Consider the following 20,576-nt stretch of genomic DNA (forward strand, 5'->3'; position numbering starts at 1 on the left):
TGGAGGGAATGAAAAAGTATTTGTCAGATGAATGCGTGGGTGAGCATTTCTAGTAGGGAAATCAGTGTGGTCCAAAGCTTGGAAGTCTGAAACAGCATACTGTGACTGGGGGACTGTGAATAGTCGAGTGTGTTTGTAAGATTTGTGGTTTGGGGGGTGCAGGTAGAGATGAAGCGCAGAAGGGGGGTGGGGGAATTCCCTGGCGTTCCAGTGATTAGTAGTCCATGGTTCCACTGCAGGGGGCCCGGGTTCAATTCCTGGTTGGGGAACTAAGATCCTGCATGTTGAGCCGCAGGGCCAGAAAAAAAGCGGGGGGCGGGGAGGCAGAAGCCAGATCATGGCAGGAGGTCCTGTATGCAATGGTAAGGAAAATAGCATTGAATGCCTGTTATGAGCCAGAAGCAATGTTATATCACTCTATATACAGTGACTAATTTAACCCTTAGAATAGCCCTGTTGCTAGAATCTATTACTGCTGTTTTACAGATGATGAAATTCAATCTCAGAGATGGTAAGGGACATGACTAGGGTCATACCGCTAGTAAGTGGCAGACATAGGACTCCAGCTCAGATCTTTTTTATTTTATTTATTTATTTTTATTGGGGTATAGTTGCTTTACAATGTTTGTGTTAGTTTCTGCTGTACAGCGAAGTGAATCAGCTATATGTATACATGTATCCCTTTTTTGGATTTCCTTCCCATTTAGGTTACCACAGAGCACTGAGTAGAGTTCCTTATGCTATACAGTAGGTTCTCATTAGATATCTATTTCATACACAGTATCAATAGTGTATATATGTCAATCCCCGTCTCCCAATTCATTCCACTGCCCCCTTTCCCCCTTGGTATCCATATGTTTGTTTGTTCTCTATGTCTGTGTCTTTATTTCTGCTTTACAAATAGGTTCATCTGTACCATTTTTCTCGATTCCACATATATGCGTTAATATACGATATTTGTTTTTCTCTTTCTGACTTACTTCACTCTGTATGACACTCTCTAGGTCCATCTACCTTGCTAGAAATAACTCAATTTCATTTCTTTTTTATGGCTGAGTAATATTCCATTGTATATATGTACCACATTTTCTTTATCCATTCATCTGTCAGTGGACATTTAGGTTGCTTCCATGTCCTGTCTATTGTAAATAGTGCTGCAGTGAACATTGGGGTGCATGTGTCTTTTTGAATACACCCAGTAGTGGGATTGCTGGGTCATATGGTAGTTCTATTTTTAGTTCTTTAAGGAACCTCTATACAGTTTTCCATAGTATAGTGGCTGTATCAATTTACATTCCTACCAACTGTGCAAGAGGGTCCCCTTTTCTCCACACCCTCTCCAGCATTTATTGTTTGTAGATTTTTTTGATGTTGGCCATTCTCACCAGTGTGAGGTGATACCTCATTGTAGTTTTGATTTGCATCTCTCTGATAATTAGTGATGTTGAGCATCTTTTACTGTGCATCTTGGCCATCTGTATGTCTTCTTTGGAGAAATGTCTATTTAGGTCTTCTGCCCATTTGTGGATTGAGTTGTTTGTTTTTTTGATATTGAGCTGTTTATATATTTTGGAGATTAATCCTTTGTCAGTTGCTTCATTTGCAAATATTTTCTCCCATTCTGAGGGTTGTCTTTTCGTGTGTTTATGGTTTCCTTTGCTATGCAAAAGCTTTTAAGTTTAATTAGGTCCCATTTGTTTATTTTTGTTTTTATTCTCATTACTATAGGAGGTGGGTCAGAAAAGATCTTGCTGTGATTTATGTCAGAGTGTTCTTCCTATGTTTTCCTCTAAGAGTTTTATAGTGTCCGGTCTTACATTTAGGTCTTTTTTTTTAAACATTTAATTAATTAATTAATTTTATTTTTTTGGCTGTGCCGTGTGTTAGTTGTGGCATGCGGGTTCTTCATTGTGGGCATGTGGGATCTTTCATTGTGGTGTGCAGGCTTCTCTCTAGTTGTGGCGTGTGGGTTTTCTCTTCTTTAGCTGTGGTGCACGGGCTCCAGGGCACATGAGCTCAGTAGTTGTGGCCCGAGGGCTTAGTTTCCCTGCGGCATGTGGGATCTTAGTTCCCCGACCAGGGATCAAACTCATGTTCCCTGCATTGTGAGGCAGATTCTTTACCACTGGACCACCAGGGGAGTCCCTACATTTAGGCCTGTAATCCATTCTGAGTTTGTTTTCGTGTATGGTGTTAGGGAGTGTTCTAATGTTATTCGTTTACATGTAGCTGTCCAGTTTTCCCAGTGCTACTTATTGAAGAGACTATCTTTTCTCCATTGTATATTCTTGCCTTCTTTGTCATAGATTAGGTGACCATAGGTGTGTGGGTTTATCTCTGGGCTTTCTATCCTGTTCCATTGATCTATATTTCTGTTTTTGTGCCAGTACCATACTGTCTTGATTACTGTAGCTTTGTAGTATAGTCTGAAGTCAGGGAGCCTGATTCCTCCAGCTCCATTTTTCTTTCTCAAGATTACTTTGGCTGTTTGGGGTCTTTTGTGTTTCCATACAAATTATAAAATTTTTTGTTCTAATTCTGTGAAAATTGCCATTGGTAGTTTGATAGGGATTGCATTGAATCTGTAGATTGCTTTGGGTAGTAGAGTCATTTTCACAATATTGATTCTTCCAATCCAAGAATGGTATATCTCCCCATCTGTTTGTGTTCTGTTTGATTTCTTTCATTAGTATCTTATAGTTTTTGTTCTAATTCTCTGAAAATTGCCATTGGTAGTTTGATAGGGATTGCATTGAATCTGTAGATTGCTTTGGGTATTATAGTCATTTTCACAATATTGATTCTTCCAATCCAGGAAAAGGTATATCTCCCCCATCTGTTTGTGTTGTCTTTGATTTCTTTCATTAGTATCTCATAGTTTCTGCATACAGGTCTTTTGTCTCCTTAGGTAGGTTTGTTCCTAGGTATTTTATTCTTTTTGTTGCAATGGTAACTCAGATCTTTTTGTCTTGGAAGTCCCAATCACACTGTTTTTGAAATCTGTCTTGTGGTTTTCAACTGTTTTTCTACTGGGCCCTAGGGTAATAGAAGTGTCTTGGGGCTGCCATGGAGGCTGAATTGCATGGAAGGGCTCAACAGGGAAGCATTGCTTATAATCTGTGTCTACATGTGGAGACTTGACGTGGTTCAGCAATGGGGATGAAGGGGGGAGGCTCGATGTGGATCAGCAGTGGGGATGAAGGGGAAGGGAGAGAGAGGAGCAGAGTATGCCTGCCAGGTTTCTGTTTTGGTGTCTAATTGGTGGTGCCCTTAATTGTTTCTTTCCAGAGAAAAGGCAGTGCTTCTTGAATTTCAGTCATTCATGCACCACCTTGTTGATTTTTGCCACATCTGAGGCACCTGTTTTATTATTTATCCGCCATTTTTTTTTTTTGGCTGCACTGCACGGCTTGTGGGATCTCAGTTCCCTGACCAGGGATTGAAACTGGACCCTGGCAGGGAAAGCCCAGAATCGTAACCACTAGGCCACCAGGGAACTCCCTATTTACTCATAATTTAACTTAAATTTATTTAGCAGGAAATTACAGAAATTACAGGCTTAATATACTACTTATATATTCTATTCATCTATTTTCAAGTACCTAGATTAAAAAGTAGAGTACAGATTGTTATTTCACCTACTACCTAAAATTATCTCTTATATACCCAGTGATATGTATTTCTCACAATGGGAAACGTTCACACTAGGGAATGTGGGAGGAAAAGCAGCAAACAACTGCTTAATTGATAATTCTTTTAAAGTAAGGGAAAAGTGGCAGAAGACAGGAGTTAATGTGTAGGAGAAATTTGCATTAATATAGTCTGTGTTTGATACTCTATATGGAAGTCTATATGGAAATGTTTTTTTTTTTTTTTGCTGCACTTCCCTGCTTGTGGGATCTTAGTTCCCTGACCAGGGATTGAACCCGGGCCCTCGGCAGTGAAAGAAACAGAGTCCTAACCACTGGACTGCCAAGGAATCCCTGGAATTGTTCTTTGGAACCATTTAAAGACCACATCTTTGAAGGTCTGGGAAGAATAAATGGACCAATAGGTTGAAAGAGCCCCAGTTGGCCAGAGTAGCAGTAACTTTTATCAACATTTGTGGGTTGCCACCCCTAAGATTACCAAGGTTAAGTGAAACCAGCAGTTGTCTTTTGTCATCACTTTTATATATAGAGGAACGCTTTCTTGAGAATTTTCTCATTCATTTTTATTTAAGGATTTTTTTTTTTTGGCCACACTGCACCGCATGTGGGATGTCAGTTCCCCAACCAGGGATTGAACCCATGCCCACTGCGGTGGAAGCATGGAGTCCTAACCACTGGACCACCAGGGAAGTCCCTAAGGATATTTATTTTGGATAGATGTTGATGTCCTTCTCCTTCCCCCCTTTACAGGCAGACTTCCTTCCATTGCAAACTTAAAGCTGTAGGGAAGTTTCAGAAAAGTTGTTTATAGTGTTATAGTGTGATTCATCTTTTTTGCAGGACTAATTATATCAGCTATTCTCAAAGTGAGGTCTGGGACTCTCTGAGAACTTTTCAGGGAGTCTGCCAGGTGAAAACTATTTCCATAATAATCCTAAGATGTGTTTTGCCTTCTTTACTCTCACTCGTTCATGAGTGTACAGTGAATTTTCCAGAAGCTATGTGAAGTGTGATGATGTCATCACTCTAAAGGCTAATGGAATGTGTGCTTCTGTACACTTGTGTTTTAAAATTTTCGCATTTTAAGTTCTAATTTGATCACTGTGGGTAGATATAACCCTCATAAACAAAAACTCTTTAGGGTTTTTCATAATTTTTAAGAGTAGGAGTCCTGAGACTAAAAAAGTTTGAGAACTGCTGAATTAGGTATTTAGAATCAAAGTGGCAAATATGGTTGTCTTATCAATAAAAAGTTTAAAATTCATTAAGTACACTAGCATTGTACGAACACCACCACGATGATTACAAAAGTAATACCTGTTTGGGGACTTCCCTGGTGGTCCACTGGTTGGGGCTCTGAGCTTCCACTGCAGGGGGCCCAGGTTCCATCCCTGGCTGGGGAACTAGGATCCCTGCATGCCGTGCATTGTGGCCAAAAAAAAGGGGGAAAAAAGTAATACATGTTTGTAAAACCCTCATACAACACAGAGGTACAAAGAGTATGAAGTGCAGTCTTCATATAATCCTCTTCAATTTTAATAGATTCTTTTTATGTATATGTAATTTCTTAATCTAAGTGAGATTGTAATATATATATGTTTGTAATCTGCTCCTTTGTCTTTACTTACAAGTTTATAATGGACTTCTTTCCATGTTCATTTTGTATATTATGTATATATACACACACATATATACGGAGAGAGGCAATACAAGAACAAGAAAATGATTATACTTTTTAATAGTTTCATACTATTCCATTGTATGGATGGATTGTAATTTTTTATCCATTCCATCATGATTAGCTGTTTTCAATTTTTGTTATTAATGGTGCTGCAGTGAACATTCTTTTACCTCTCTGAGTCTCATCTGTAAAATGGGAATAAGGATAGTATATATCACATAGGATTGTTGTGAGGATAAATAGGATAAGACTTGTAAAGTTCTTGGAGCAGTGTCTGACACATAGTAGGCACTCAGTAAATGATAGTTATTATTGTGCAAACCTCTGTGTACTCTTTTCTAATTATGACCTTAGGATAAATTCATATAAGTGTAATTGCTGGGTCAAAGGATATGGACTTAAAAAAAACCCTTTTCGTTGTAAAATACAGATACAGAAAACCATACAGAACAAATATAAAGTGTAATGAATCGTTATAAGGGGAACACCTTTGTAAACCCCAGCCAGATCAAGAAATAGAATTTGGGGCTTCCCTGGTGGCGCAGTGGTTGAGAGTCCACCTGCCGATGCAGGGGACACGGGTTCGTGCCCCAGTCCGGGAAGATCCCACATGCCGCGGAGCGGCTGGGCCCGTGAGCCATGGCCACTGAGCCTGCGCGTCCGGAGCCTGTGCTCTGCAACGGGAGAGGTCACAAGAGTGAGAGGCCCACGTACCGCCAAAAAAAAAAAAAATAGAATTTGGCCAGCCACCCCAGAAGGTATCCATGTGTCCCTACCCAGTTACAACACTCTTCCTTCCCCTAAAATAACCACTATCCTAAGTTTTACCCTAATCACTTCCTTGAGTTTCTTTTATGGTTTTGTCACCCAGGTCTACATCCCTAGATGCTATAGTTTAGACTTGATCATTTTATGTATCTTTTTTCAGTGTTTTTTGTGAGCATTTTCAAATGCACAAACAGTTGAATGAATTATATATTGGACACTTATAAACCCAGCACCTAGATTCTATAATTAGCATTTTCTGTGTTTGATTTGTCACCTTTCTATCCATTTGTCCATTCCTTTATTATTCATCCAAACAATGGTGCATTTTCCTCTGTCCCTGATTCCTTCAAATTGGTAGATGGATCCAGCGGCTTGATTAGATTCAGGTTTGATCTCTTTGGCAAGATAAAGTAGTGATGTGTTCTTTCATCAGGAGGCGCGTGATATCACCAGAATGTGGCACATTTGTTACAATTGATGAATCTTCATTGATACACCATTATCACCCAAAGTCCATAGTTTACATTAGGGTTCACTCTTGGTATTGTACGTTTTATGGGTTTGGACAAATGTATAATGACATGTATTCATTGTTATAATATCATACAGAGTAGTTTCACTGCCCTAAAAATCTTCTGTACTCTGCCTATTCACCCCCCTCCACCTGATGTCTTTTGTTTCTCTCTTTTACTATGATAAGTGGATCCATTAATTCCTTAGAGGTTTCTGAGGCTGAAGAAACAGGAGCTGCAGAGTGAGCATTCATCAACCAGGAAACAAAACCCTTTTCTCTTGCAGTGTCTATCCAGCGCCCTCTACTGATAAAGCTTCATTCAGTGTCAGGTTGCGAAGGAGAACTATTTAAAATATTGAAAGGGCCCAGATAATTTTCACAGAGGTCAAAGAGCATAAATTTGGGGATGAGAGGCAATAAATCAGTAACTGGCATGCCTTACATGCCTGTACTACAATACTCTGATGAAAGAGACCCCTTGCCTATCTCCAGAAATCTCTGTGCGGCTCTCCTCTCTCTGGTAATCTGCCCCACAAAATCTAGCCCCCTTGGCCTCTCTGGACTTTGAACTTTGTCTTCTCAACTGGGAGAGATTGCAGGGCTCTGCTTGAGTACCCTTTCCCTGCACCACAACCTGGAAATCCTCTCAGGGAAGGAAGCGTGAGGCTTCCCCATCTCTGGGTGATCACTCTTTTAATGTTCTTTGTTGTCCAAGGTCTGAAAACTGTTGTTTCGCATATTTTACCCATTTGAAAAAGTTGTTTAAGTTGAAAGAGTAAATCTAGCCTCGTGTTATTCAATCATGTCTGGAGGAGGAAGTCCAGCTCTCTTGCTTTCTTTTTGCATACGTTTGCTTCGTGTAACTTTGCCTATCCTTTCATTTTTAACTTTTCAGACTCTTTTAGATGTGTCTCTTTTATACAACATGTTGAGTTTTGCTTTGTGGTATCTTCTGAAAAATCTTTTCCTCTTAATAGGTGAGTTAAGCCCATTTACATGTATTGATATGACATTTGCTTTCAGTTCTGTTTTATTACATTTTCTTTACTATTTTGATATTTCACATTTTATTGATTCTCAGACTCATGTTTCCCCATATTTTAACATTTATGAAATCAAGATGTGTCTTCCGGTTGATGGCATGTTAAAGGTTAATTGACAGTGTTTCTTTTTAGCAGTACATAAAATAATGATTTTTAAAAAAAATTAAAAAAAATTATTTACTTAATTAATTTATTTTTGGCTACATTGGGTCTTCCTTGCTGTGTGCAGCCTTTCTCTAGTTGTGGTGAGCGGGGGCTACTCTTCGTTGCAGTGCATGGGCTTCTCATTGCGGTGGCTTCTCTTGTTGCGGAGCACGGGCTCTAGGCGTGCGGGCTTCGGTAGTTGTGGCATGTGGGCTCAGTAGCTGTGGCTCGCGGGCTCTAGAGCGCAGGCTCAGTAGTTGTGGCACATGGGCTTAGTTGCTCTGTGGCATGTGGGATTTTCCCGGACCGGGGCTGGAACCCGTGTCCCCTGCACTGGCAGGCAGATTCCTAGCCACTGTGCCACCAGGGAAGTCTGTAACGATGTTTTATAAGTGATGGCATTTTAGAGTCCATGAAATATAATATTTATTTGAAAAGTCTTTATGTGGTCTACATTTTTATTGTTGTAATTCTAATATTTAAGGTTTGTATTTCTGTTATAGTCCTTTCATTTATACCTACTTATTAGTCACAGTTTTTTTTGGCTGTGCCACACAGCTTGTGGGATTTCAGTTCCCCGACCAGGGGTTGAACTCTGGCTGAGGCAGTGAAAGCCCAGAATCCTAACCAGTAGGCCACCAGGGAACTCCCAGTCACTTCTTTCTTTAGGGGGTGTTATGCAGTTTCATGATTCTGTGTCTGGTCATGGATTTTTGTTTTGCTTTTTTTAAAAAAAAAATAATTATTTAATTAATTTTTGGCTGCATTGGGTCTTCATTGCTGCGTGCGGGCTTTTCTCTAGTTGTGGTGAGCGGGGGCTACTCTTCGTTGCGGTGCGCGGGCTTCTCATTGTAGTGGCTTCTCTTGTTGTGGAGCACGGACTCTAGGTGTATGGGCTTCAGTAGTTGTGGCACATGGGCTCAGTAGTTGTGGCTTGTGGGCTCTAGAGCGCAGTCTCAGTAGTTGTGGCACACGGGCTTAGTTGCTCTGTGGCATGTGGGATCTTCCTGGACCAGGGCTCAAACCTGCGTCCCCTGCATTGGCAGGTGGATTCTTAACCACTGCACCACCAGGGAAGTCCCTGTTTTGCTTTGTTTTTAATCCTGTTTGTAATTCCTTAAGTTTCCTGGATTGGTGCCTTTTATCAGTTCTGTAATTCTCAGCCGTGGTGAGATATTTTCTTTCCTTTTCAGACTCCAATTAAAGCTATGTTAAATGTTATTTTCTCCTCCATGTCTCTCTTTTGCTTTTTTTAAAAATAAATTTATTTTATTTATTATTTTTGGCTTTGTTGGGTCTTCGTTGCTGTGCGTGGGCTTTCTCTAGTTGCGTTGAGAGGGGGTTGCTCTTCCTTGCGGTGTGTGGGCCTTCTCACTGCAGTGGCTTCTCTTGTTGCGGAGCACAGGCTCTAGGCCCGCAGGCTTCAGTAGTTGTGGCTTGTGGGCTCTAGAGTGCAGTCTCAGTAATTGTGGCACACGGGCTTAGTTGCTACGTGACATGTGGGGTCTTCCTGGACCGAGGCTCGAAACCCATGTCCCCTGCATTGGCAGGCAGATTCCTAACCACTGTGCCACCAGGAAAGCCCCTCCTCCATGTCTGTTAACTTCCCTTCTGTATTTTCCACTTTTTTCCTGTGCTATGTTCTTCTGGTCTATCTTCTAGTCTATAAATTCTCTTTTCCACTTGTTCCTTTTCTTAAGAGAAGAGAATTTCAGCAATCATCTTCTCATTTCTACAAGTTTTGTTCTTCAGATCTGCTAGGTCATTATTTTGTACTTTTCTGTTTCATGCAAATGCTTTCAACTTGTATTTGATGTCTTTAAAATATATTAAATTTGGTTAATTTTAAATCTGCTTGTGATCATTTCTGGAACTGAACTCTTTACAAGTTGGTTTTCTGCTGATTCTTGCTCATAATTCCTTTTTTCCTTGTATGCTCCATTTTTGGACTACATATTTATTGTTTCTCGAAGATTGTTTGTGGAGTTTCTTGAGTCCTAGGGTCGAAGTACTTTCCTCCAGAGAGGATTTTCCTTTACTTCCACAAGGAGTCTTTGGGAAATACCAGTCTGGGACCACCTTAAAGCAAATTCATAACTTGAACTTTCTGGGGCCACCATGATGATGTGAATCCAGCCTGCAAATCTATATCAGGGCTGGTCTGTGGCCACAACTTTTTAAGGACAGTTTTATTTCTCTCCCCCCACCTCTGCCTTGTTCTTGTTAGCTTCAAGGCCTTCTTCCCAGTAGTCCATTGGGGACTATAGGAGCAGGTTCACTTCTGGCTCACCTTACCCTGAGGATGTTACTTTTGGAGGGGGTGGGTGGTCTCAGCTTAATGTGCAGAAGGTCTCATATTAGCCTTTTCACCTGGGAGGGCCTTCCCTGAGTTCCCCGCCTCCTCATCTCATGAAGCTACCCAAACCCAAGTTCAAGTTTGCCCACCCCGGAAGGTGACCTCAGGGCAATAGTAGCATCAGTGCTCCCTTACCCAGCTGCCCTCTCTGGCTTCCTACTTTCCCTTAGAATTTGGCATGGTAGTTCCTTACTTTCTTGTCACCTCATGTTGCTTTTTTTCTTTTTTAAATTTTAAAGACTTTACCTTTTTAGAGCAGGTTTAGGTTCACAGCAAAATTGAGAGGAAGGTACAGAGATTTTCCCATCTACCCTCTGCCCCACCCATGCATAGTCTCCCCCATTCTCAGCATCCTCCACCAAAATTGGACATTTGTTAAAACTGATGAACCTACATTGGTCCATCACACCATACATCATCCGAAGTCCATACTTACATTAGGGTTAACTATTGGTGTTGTACATTCCATGCTCATGTTTCTTTTAAGGAGATATTTGTTATATTTATCATTTGTAGTTTTTAGCAGGAGATTTGGCCCAAATAATGATTGGAATTGGAAATCTAGTTAAGTTTTTAAAGCACAATTTAATATCTAGTAGGAAGGAAACTAACATTTAATGACTTCCTTACTCTGTGCCAGGTGCTGTGCTAGGTCTTTCTGTATAATTCTCACTTAATCCTCAACAATTTTATGAATTAAGTGATGATAGCCCCATTTTTACAGCTAAGAAAACTAAGGCCCAGAAAGACTCACGTACAAAAGATAGTATGTGGCCAAATCTGAATTCTATCCCAATGTTTCTTGATCCAAATTTTGAATCTCTTTGTACCATACCAAACTGCCTCATATTTTTTGAGCATCTACTGGATATTAGCTCTGAGGATATATTGAGAAGTGCCTGACACATAGTGGATGTTCAAAAATATTTGTTGAGTGAATGAATGATCCAGACAAAGTTCATAGGCTTGTGATCTACTGGGAACACAATTTACTAGGGGATGTAAACATGTAAATACACTGAGTACAATTTGATGTGGTAAGTGGCAGAGATATGAGCTGAGTGCTATGAGAGCACAGAATAAAGAATTCTCTTTAGTAATTTTTCAGATTATAAGTAGAGGCTATGGCAGCAGATGAGTCTGGAGAGACAAGCGGGATTCAGATCCTGAAGGGCCTTGTTACCACTTTATCTGTCAGATTGAGTATGCGTGACGGTGGTTGAAATGCTTTCCGTGGGCAGATTTAACCCTCACAGCACTCTGTTATGATTTCTACAGTATAGGTTCGGAAACCAAAGACACTGAGAGGTTAAGCAACTCGGCCAAGGTCACACAGGCCAGCACATGCCATTCCTGGGCTTTTCAACCTAGCCAGTTTGACTGTGGAGTCTTTAACCCCTATGCTGTGCTGCTTCTATTAGTATGTATCACGCACATAGCTCTGTACCAGTACATGCTCTACTAGCTGCATTTTATTTCTCTGTATGTTTATACCATCTTTCATTTAACTGTACTGATAGACATTTTTGGTTGTTTCTAGGTTTTTGCAACTATGGACAGTATTGTGGTGAGCAGTACTTACTTTCCATCCCAAGCTGATTCTGATACACCGCCTCAGGATCACTCCTTACTGTCTTCTTTATCATCACTGTACTAAATGATCTCTAAATTTCCTTCAGGTCTATCACTCTCAATTCTGAGATTCGTCATAATCTAGGAGTCCTGCATGTTGTAGATTACTCAACATGGTAATTGACAAGGCTGATTTGTACTCATTCTCTGAAGATTGAAGGCCTGGGTGACATAATAGCTAATATTTAGGCTTTCTATGCCAAGCACTGCACTAAGTACTTTACATACATTATTCTGTTTAATCCTCTCAAAAATCTTATGGACAATCCTATCATTGTCCCCAATTTTAAAAAGGGGAAACTGAGACTCAAAGAGGTTAAATGACTTGTCTGTGATCATATAGCTAGTAAATGGCTGTCTGATTGCAAAGTTCATATTGTTAACCCTTATCTTAGTTTGCTAGGGCTGCTGTAACAAAGTACACAAAATGGGTGTCTTAAAACAACAAAAATTTATTGTCTCAGAGTTTTGGAGACTAGAAGTCCGAGATGAAGGTGTCAGCAGAAGTGCTTGTTCCTTCTGAGGGCTCTGAGGGAGAATCTGTTCCATGCCTCTCTCCTAGATTCTAGTGATGGCCAGCAGTCCTTGGCTTGTGGCTGCATCCCTCCATTCTCCTCCTCTGTCTTTACATGGCCTTCTGCCTGTGTGTTTCTCTTTCTACATGGCCTTTTCCTCTTTTTATGAAGACTCTGGTTATATTGGATTAGAGCCCACCCGAATGGCCTCATTCATCTTAAATTGATTTTTGTCTTACAGAGACCCTATTTCCAAATAAGGTCACATTCACAGGTACAGTGGGTTAGGACTTAAGCCTGTCTTTTGGGGGGGGGGACACAGTCCAACCCATCACAACTCTTATACAAAAACTGCCCCCCAAATCCTTATGGAAATATAGCCCCTCACTCTCCCTTAACCACTGGTTCTCAAAGTGTGTTCCAGGACCAGGAGCATCAGCTTGTTAGACATACAGAATCTCAGGCTTCACCCTAGGCCCAGCAAGTCAGAATCTGCATTTTAACAAGATCCCTGGGCAATTTGTATAAACTTTCAAGTTTAAGAAGAATTGACTAAGATAATTATCTTCAGATATAGTTGTGGCTACTAGAGAGTGAACTAATGAATACTTGGCTGGTAGAGAGAGTTTCACTCCGTTTTTATCTGTTTGATGCTTCTGATTATAAATGTAGATATATCCTCATTATACAAAATTTCATAAGTACAGAAAAATCTAAAGAAGTAGAGGAAAAATTATTGCCTATAATCTCACTACCCAGAGGCTCCACAGTTAACATTCTGAAACACATCTTCCTTCTCTTTTTTCTTGCTTCATTACTTTTACCATAAATAAAGCCCAAACTCATTTTGCGGTACGTGGGCCTCTCACTGTTGTGGCCTCTCCCGTTGCGGAGCACAGGCTCTGGACGCGCAGGCCCAGCGGCCATGGCTCACGGGCCCAGCCGCTCCGCGGCATGTGGGATCCTCCCGGACCGGGGCACGAACCCGTGTCCCCTGCATCGGCAGGCAGACCCTCAACCACTGCGCCACCAGGGAAGCCCAAGCCCAAACTCTTGATAGGCTTAAACTTTAAGTACTGATAACACTTTATTAGTTTATTTGTATTACTTCATAGTTTTGTGTGGTTAAAAATCCAGCGATGCATGCATTTGTGAATTTTACATTTGCAATATTATTCCTTTGTAACAACTATTTAAAACTGTAGAATTAATTAACATCTTAATTTTAGGCCAGATGCTCAGGGCTGCAGTTTTTATCTTATAAAAACACATTTACACTTCAGTATGCTTAATTTATAGCTTGATTTTTTTGGAAGTAACATATCCCATTTTCATTCCGTGATTAGATTTTATATTTTTAGTTTGTAGGAAAAGTTCAAACTTCTTTCAAATTTCTTTATCTTTCTGCAGTCTGAATTCAACAAAAGTAATACTTTCTACCTCTTCAGCCATGTCGATATTACCATTACATATCACGGGGAAAGTGAAACAAATTGGGGTATTGTAAGATTGGTTATTGCTAGACTTGATCCCAAAAGGTAATTATAGAATCTCTTTCTAATTAGTTCCATTAATTTAAAAATTAATTCAAAATGTAGAAGATCTCACCAGAATTTTTATCTTTAGGATACATGTGTGATATAACCTTAGACATAAAGTTTGAAAAATCAAATAGGCAGGGACTTCCCTAGTGGTGCAGTGGTTAAGAATCCACCTACCAATGCAGGGGACATGGGTTCCATCCCTGCTCCGGGAAGATCCCACATGCTGCGGAGCAATTAAGCCCGTGCGCCACAACTACTGATCCTGTGCTCTAGAGCCCACGAGCCACAACTACTGAGCCCACGTGCCACAACTACTGAAGCCTGCGCGCTCTAGGGCCCGCGTGCCACAACTACTGAGCCCGCATGCTGCAACTACTGAAGCCCGTGCACCTAGAGCCTGTGCTCCACAATGAGAGAAACCACTGCAGTGAGAAGCCCATGCTCTGCAACAAGAGTAGCCCCCGCTCGCCACAACTAAAGAAAGCCTGCACGCAGCAATGGAGACCCAACACAGCCAAAAATTAAAAAAGAAAAATCAAATAGGCAATTTTATTCCATTTAACCTATAGTAAGCATCTGAATAACATGTAATGTGAGGAAGAACTGACAGATCTGGAAGAGAATTGACTTATTGAGGGTATCTTAACTCTCTTCTTTAGTTGCTGCCATATGACAAAGAGATTAGATTAAGATTTGTGTTTCTTCAGAGGACAATTCTAGTACCAGTGGAGTCTATTAGGCTGGTATCAGCTGGGTATAAGGAAGAATCTGCTAGCAATTAGAGCTCTCTAACATTTGAATAAGCAACCTCAAGAATTAGTGAGTAGTTAATCCCTACACGTTTGTAGGAAGAGCCTAGATGACCCAGCTCTTTGAGATTTCATAATTAGGCACCCAGCATAGTGTCTGGTCCCTAGTAAGTGAGTGGTCCCTAGTAAGTGAGTGCTTAATGTCTGGTCCCTAGTAAGTGAGTGTCTGGTCCCTAGTAAGTGAGTGCTTAATGAATTGTAAAGGGCAATTCTGTATTGGGTAAGAGACTGGACAGGTGACCTTTAATGTTCCAACTTTAAGATTCTTTGAAACTGCAGGATAAGAATAGTACTCTTCAATTAAAAGAGACAGGGGGGAATATATCACACAGTGTATCAAATCATGATCCATATGGGCAAAATATTATAAAACCTGAAATATTAGGATGGGACAAGTGATCCTTTGAAACTTATGTGAAGTATATTAAAGGAGGTAAGTGTGGTATGGTTTTCTGAACACAGAACAAGGAATTTGGTTTTTGTCTCATCTCTGCTGGTTCCATTTTGGAAGTCAACCCTAAGTTTCATCGACATGAATCAGACTTCATTGTTTTTAAGCCTACTGGCCTATTTTACTTTAGCCAAGGTTGTTCCATCTGTCACAGCTGATGGCCAAAGGGAAAGAATAGTTCAAGAATGTACTGTGCCAAGCTTTTGACCATGGGTAGGTTAACTTGATCTCTCATAGGTTTAAATTTCCTCATCTGCAATAGGAGAGGGCTGAATTAGGAGTTTTTAATATAGATACTGATGCATCAAACCCAATTTTTATTTTATTTTATTTTTTTAATATTTTTAATTTTTATTTGTTTATTATGAGTGATATTTAGCATTGTTTTACATGTTTATAAACTATCTGTATCTGTTCCCAGTTTTTATTGATGTGTATGTTTTTGGGCAAAGGCGTCCATACATTTCATTAGATAAACAGACCCCAAAAGATGAAGAACACTGGTACTTTCCAACTCTGATTTATCTTAGTAAAAAGATATTCTTTTTAAATTAGTGGCTACGTTAAAAACTTTTGAAGATTTATTTCATAAGGTGTTGCAGACAGGAAATAAAAGAAGGATTAAAAGGATCAGGACATATTTATGAATAACGGGGTAAATAGAGCTACTAAGAGAGGCCAGGGAATACTAACCAAGAGCAACCGCCCATGCTTCTTTGTGTCTGTCACTTCTGATATCTGGGAACAGAATTTTAGGTTGATGGGCTGTGAGGTCTGACTCAGGATGGCTACTCATGTTGAAAGTCATTTGGGTAGAAAGGTAGTAAACATACAAAGTATGATACAGGAAGCTAATCTCATCAGCTATATGAAAATCACATTTAATGCTTGTAATCACATCTCATATTCTCAGGCTCGGATAGAGTAAAAAAGCCAAGAAAATCACTTTCTAGAGCTGCATTTATTCTATACTGCCCATAGTAATAGCGTATGTATGCATGCAATAAAACTTTTATCTAATCACAGTAAAGCTCATTCATCTGAGCCCCCTGAGAAAGACTGTGTTAAAATTCATCTTTTTCAGAATTAGGCAATAGACGTGGTCATAGACGTGAGTTAGGCCTAATAGTTTTCTGGGTCTAGAGTCTTGTGTTTTCTTTCAGGTTCTGTACTTTGTTAATTTCCCCGATGGTTGCTATAACTGATCATCTCTTTTTCCTTAAAACACCTGCTGCCTTTGGCTTTTGGGTTACCACTTTCGTGGTTTTCTCCTGTTTTACTGGTTGCTCATCAGTCTTTTCATTTCTCCAACCTATTTTTTTTTCATTTTTGGCCTCACCACACAGCTTGTGGGATTTTAGTTCCCCGACTGAACCTGGGCCCTTGGCAGTGAGGGCATGGAGTCCTAACCGCTGGACAGCCAGGGAATTCCCTCATTTCTCCAACCTCTTAATGTCGGAGGGCCCCAGGACTCAGTCTTTGAGCTTTGCCTCTTCTTTATTTATACTCACACCTTGGCGATCTTACCCTGTCTCATCGCGTCAGATACCTCAATGACGCTTAGGTCTCTAGACTTGTATATCTGGCTGTTTACTTGACCCGTCCACTTGGATGTCTAGTAGGCATTTCCAACTTAACATGTTCCCAAAAGAACTTCTAATCTTCCCTTCAAATCTGCTTCTCCTGTTGTCTTCTGCATCTTAGTAAATGGCAACTACATCCTTCTAGTTGCTCAGGCATCGCCCTTGATTCCTCTTTATCATTCTTCACTTATACCCTATATCTAGTCCAACCCTGTGGCAGATCATGGGCTTGAATTTTTTTTTTGGCTGCATCACGCGGCTTGCAGGATCCTAGTTCCCTGACCAGGGATCGAACCCGAGTCCACAGCAGTGAAAGCCCTGTGTCTTAACCACTGGACAGCCAGTGAATTCCCCATGTGGCTCTATTTTTTAAATATTTTCAGAATCCACCACTTCTCATCACCTTCACCACTATCAGCTGGTCCAAGACATGGTTATATCTCACATGGATTGTTGCAAAAACCTAGTTGGTCTCCTTGCTGCCAGACTTGTCTTCTCACAGTCTGTTCTCAGTACAGCATTCAGAGCATTCCTTTTTAAATTTCAGCTCGTGTGAATCCTCTGCTCAGAGCCTTCCAGTGACTTCCCGTCTTAGAGTAAAAGTCAAAGTTCTGAAAATGGCTTGTAAGGCCTTATACAACCAATATATAAGGTCAGTGGTTAAAAATAGGGCTTCTACCTTGACTAGAGATCTTAGCACAATTTTTGCTGCATAATCTCTCATATGAAATGCAGAGCTTTCCTGTACTGGGTTCAGGACCCATACTTAAACAGTGAACCTTGATATGCATTATCATGCAGTAATTTAATTTTTCTCTTTAATGTTAAGTTTTGATCTGTAGCCTTAACAATTATTATTTCTCTAATTCATAGCTGTTTTAAATTGTATTTTGGCTTTAAGTAGAATGCATTCATCCTACAAACACGTATAATATAAGGGCACATTATGTACCAGACAGTAGGGTTGCAGGAATGAATAAAAAGAGGCACACACCAATAACCGTTGCAATCGTGAGCGAGTGGCCTTATTGTGCATATACACGTACAGATAACAATCCCATAAGGGTTACGTATTATTCTTTAGACAGAAGCCAAGGGGTAAACTGTATGTTGAGTAAATAATTCAAAATGGAAGCATCATGGTTTCTCCTTGTGATTTTCTATCACCCTTTATTCCTCTTTTACTTTTCAAGTGACAGAAGAGTCTCTATTTCTGACCAGGAATTTGCTAGCTTCACCAGTCCTGTCTAGTTTCAAACTTCTCTAGTTTTTGTTTTCCATCTTCTGGTTTTAGTAATCATTCTCTTTTTCAAACACAAAAGGTTCACATAGATTATATACTCAGTACCTTTCATCATTAAGCATGGCATTTTACACACAGTAGGCCCTCAAATCTCTGGGTGCTTATAAATATGATTTCTGCATCATCTATTTGATTTTCTAACTCTATAGCTAAGGTTACAAGATAGTTTTCTGTCTTAGTATATAGAAAGGGGGATGCAATAAAAGACAAAAAAATAAAGCCATTTGCTAATAGAAGGATTAAAAAAAAATCTATCCACAGGCAAAGAGAAGGTTCTTAAGTATTGTGTTTTGGGCAGTATACTGAGTCTTATTTGTGTGTTAGGGACATTTAGAAGCAAAAATATTTTAAATCGTAAAGAGTTTTAAATGCAGAATATAATGAAAGGCCTATTCTTTTTTCAGCCTTCTATTGTTAACGTGCCTGAAGAGCCATGAATCAGAAATTTACGATGTCAGTTTGGTATAAAAATTCCTTTCTCTTCCTTTTTTCCCTCTCTTTTATTAGCTATAAACATTCAGATGAAAACCACCTAACTTGTGATGGACCCCCTATGGAAATTCCTGGAGAATACAGATAAGTTGAATGTAACCTACACTTACTCTGTGAAATTTGAAGTAAGTGTTCCATGCCATCATCTTATTTTTTTCCCAAATCAAGTATATAAATATCATCTATTTCATTAGTATTAAACCTTAATTTGCGTCAATTTAAAGTTGTGTATCACAGCTTAGGAGCCCAAGAAAGTAGGTAAGTTCTTTATGTTAAAACTTTTCAAAAGACAATAATTACAGGAATTGCTGTACTCAATCCACTACATTTCAGGTACCTTGCCCAGTACTTTACTTTCTCATACTTCATACTTAGGTTTGAATGAGGTACATGGGTAACCAGAGGGGTGCAGTGAGACCTTCAAGGAAGAATATCTTGTGGAAGAGACACAATCTATTGTAGTGAAAAGGGATGACATATTGGACATTTGGACTGACCTACAGTTCAAATTGGGGCTTGGCCACTTACTAAACTGCATGAACGTAGGCAAGTCATGTGATCTCTGAGGACTGAGTTCTTCTCATGTCATTTCATCCTCATTTTCAGAATATATAAAGCCCTTAGCATGACACAGAGTAGGTCCTCAACATATAACATTCATTATTATTTGTACATCTGGAATTTTTCCTTTTTTAAATAGCTATTTTTATAAAGATGGTATGTATTTTTGGTAAATAGATAGATAGGTAGACAGACAGATTGACTGTTAACATTCTGGTGAACAATGTATCAGCTCTTCGAAGCGTTTTCCAAAGAGTTTTCTGTAAACTAGTTCTTTCATATTTTATTTATTTTAGCTTGGTATTTTAAAAGGTGTTATGTGAAAAAGGGATCTATGATGAGGTTACTTTGGATAATGCTAGGTTAAACAACGTTAAAACAATGGCTTTATGAGTATCCAGTATGTTAAAAAGCATTGTGAATTTTCAAAAGATGATTGTAATATGCAGCATTTCATAGACCATGGCAAGAACTCATGGGGATATAATTTTCTGTAGAATATTTAAGGAAAACACTGCATGTGGTGCTAAAATGTGTACATCTTTGTACAAATGGGATATTACATGTGCTATTTTCACTTAATGTGTATGTCATGGACATCTTTCCAGGTCAATAAATAGAGTCACAGCCTTCTTTTTATTGACTACATAGTATATTTAACATACAGGCTGTAATTGACTTATTTAGTGCCATACTGATAAAAACAACCCAAATGTCTAATTTTTAATGATTATAAACAATGCTTTAATGAGCATCCTTACTTTTTTTTGTTTTGTTTTGTTTTGTTTTTGTTTTGCGGTACGCGGGCCTCTCACTGTCGCGGCCTCTCCCGTTGCGGAGCACAGGCGCCGGACGCGCAGGCCCAGCCGCCATGGCTCACGGGCCCAGCCGCTCCGCGGCACGTGGGATCCTCCCGGACCGGGGCACGAACCCGTGTCGCCTGCATTGGCAGGCGGACTCTCAACCACTGCGCCACCAGGGAAGCCCATCCTTACTTTTTTATTTGTCTGATTATCTCCTAGACTAAAATTCCTAGAAGTAGGGTTATTTAGGTAACAGGGTGGGCACATTTTGATAATACCTTACCAAATTCTTTTGCAGAAAAGTCACTAGGCCTGAAGATCTGCAGTTTCCTCACACACTCAGCAATACTAGGTTTCTGTCAGTTTAAAAAATCTTGCTTCAGAATTTTAATTCTGTGAGTATAACAAAGGGAGGTAGATTCATACTAGGCACACTCCTAAGGATCCAATATATAAACCAGAACACCAATTTTGTAATTTATGCGAAGGAAGATAAATGTCTAGTGGACTACACCATTCATGTCAGCTGGTTAGCCCATCTGCTTATAATAAAGATATATGAGAAAGCAAATATAAATAGAATAGAATAAATAGAAAGTTTCTTGGTGAGTATAGGACCCCAGAGCAAAAGTAAGAGAGTATTAAAAGATGATATTCAGGTGCACTAGTGCTATGCTTGCCCATGGACCAGATACCTGGTTCATATTCATGGGTCAGGTACTCTTAG

At 39.8% G+C, this 20,576-nt stretch overlaps 1 pseudogene; it reads left to right on the forward strand.

Moving 5' to 3' along the window:
- LOC116747202 overlaps nt 1-20,576 on the forward strand; it is a 106,983-nt pseudogene that overhangs the window by 15,571 nt on the left and 70,836 nt on the right.

The sequence above is a fragment of the Phocoena sinus genome, chromosome X, assembly GCF_008692025.1.
Source record: "Phocoena sinus isolate mPhoSin1 chromosome X, mPhoSin1.pri, whole genome shotgun sequence".
Lineage (NCBI taxonomy): Eukaryota > Metazoa > Chordata > Mammalia > Artiodactyla > Phocoenidae > Phocoena > Phocoena sinus.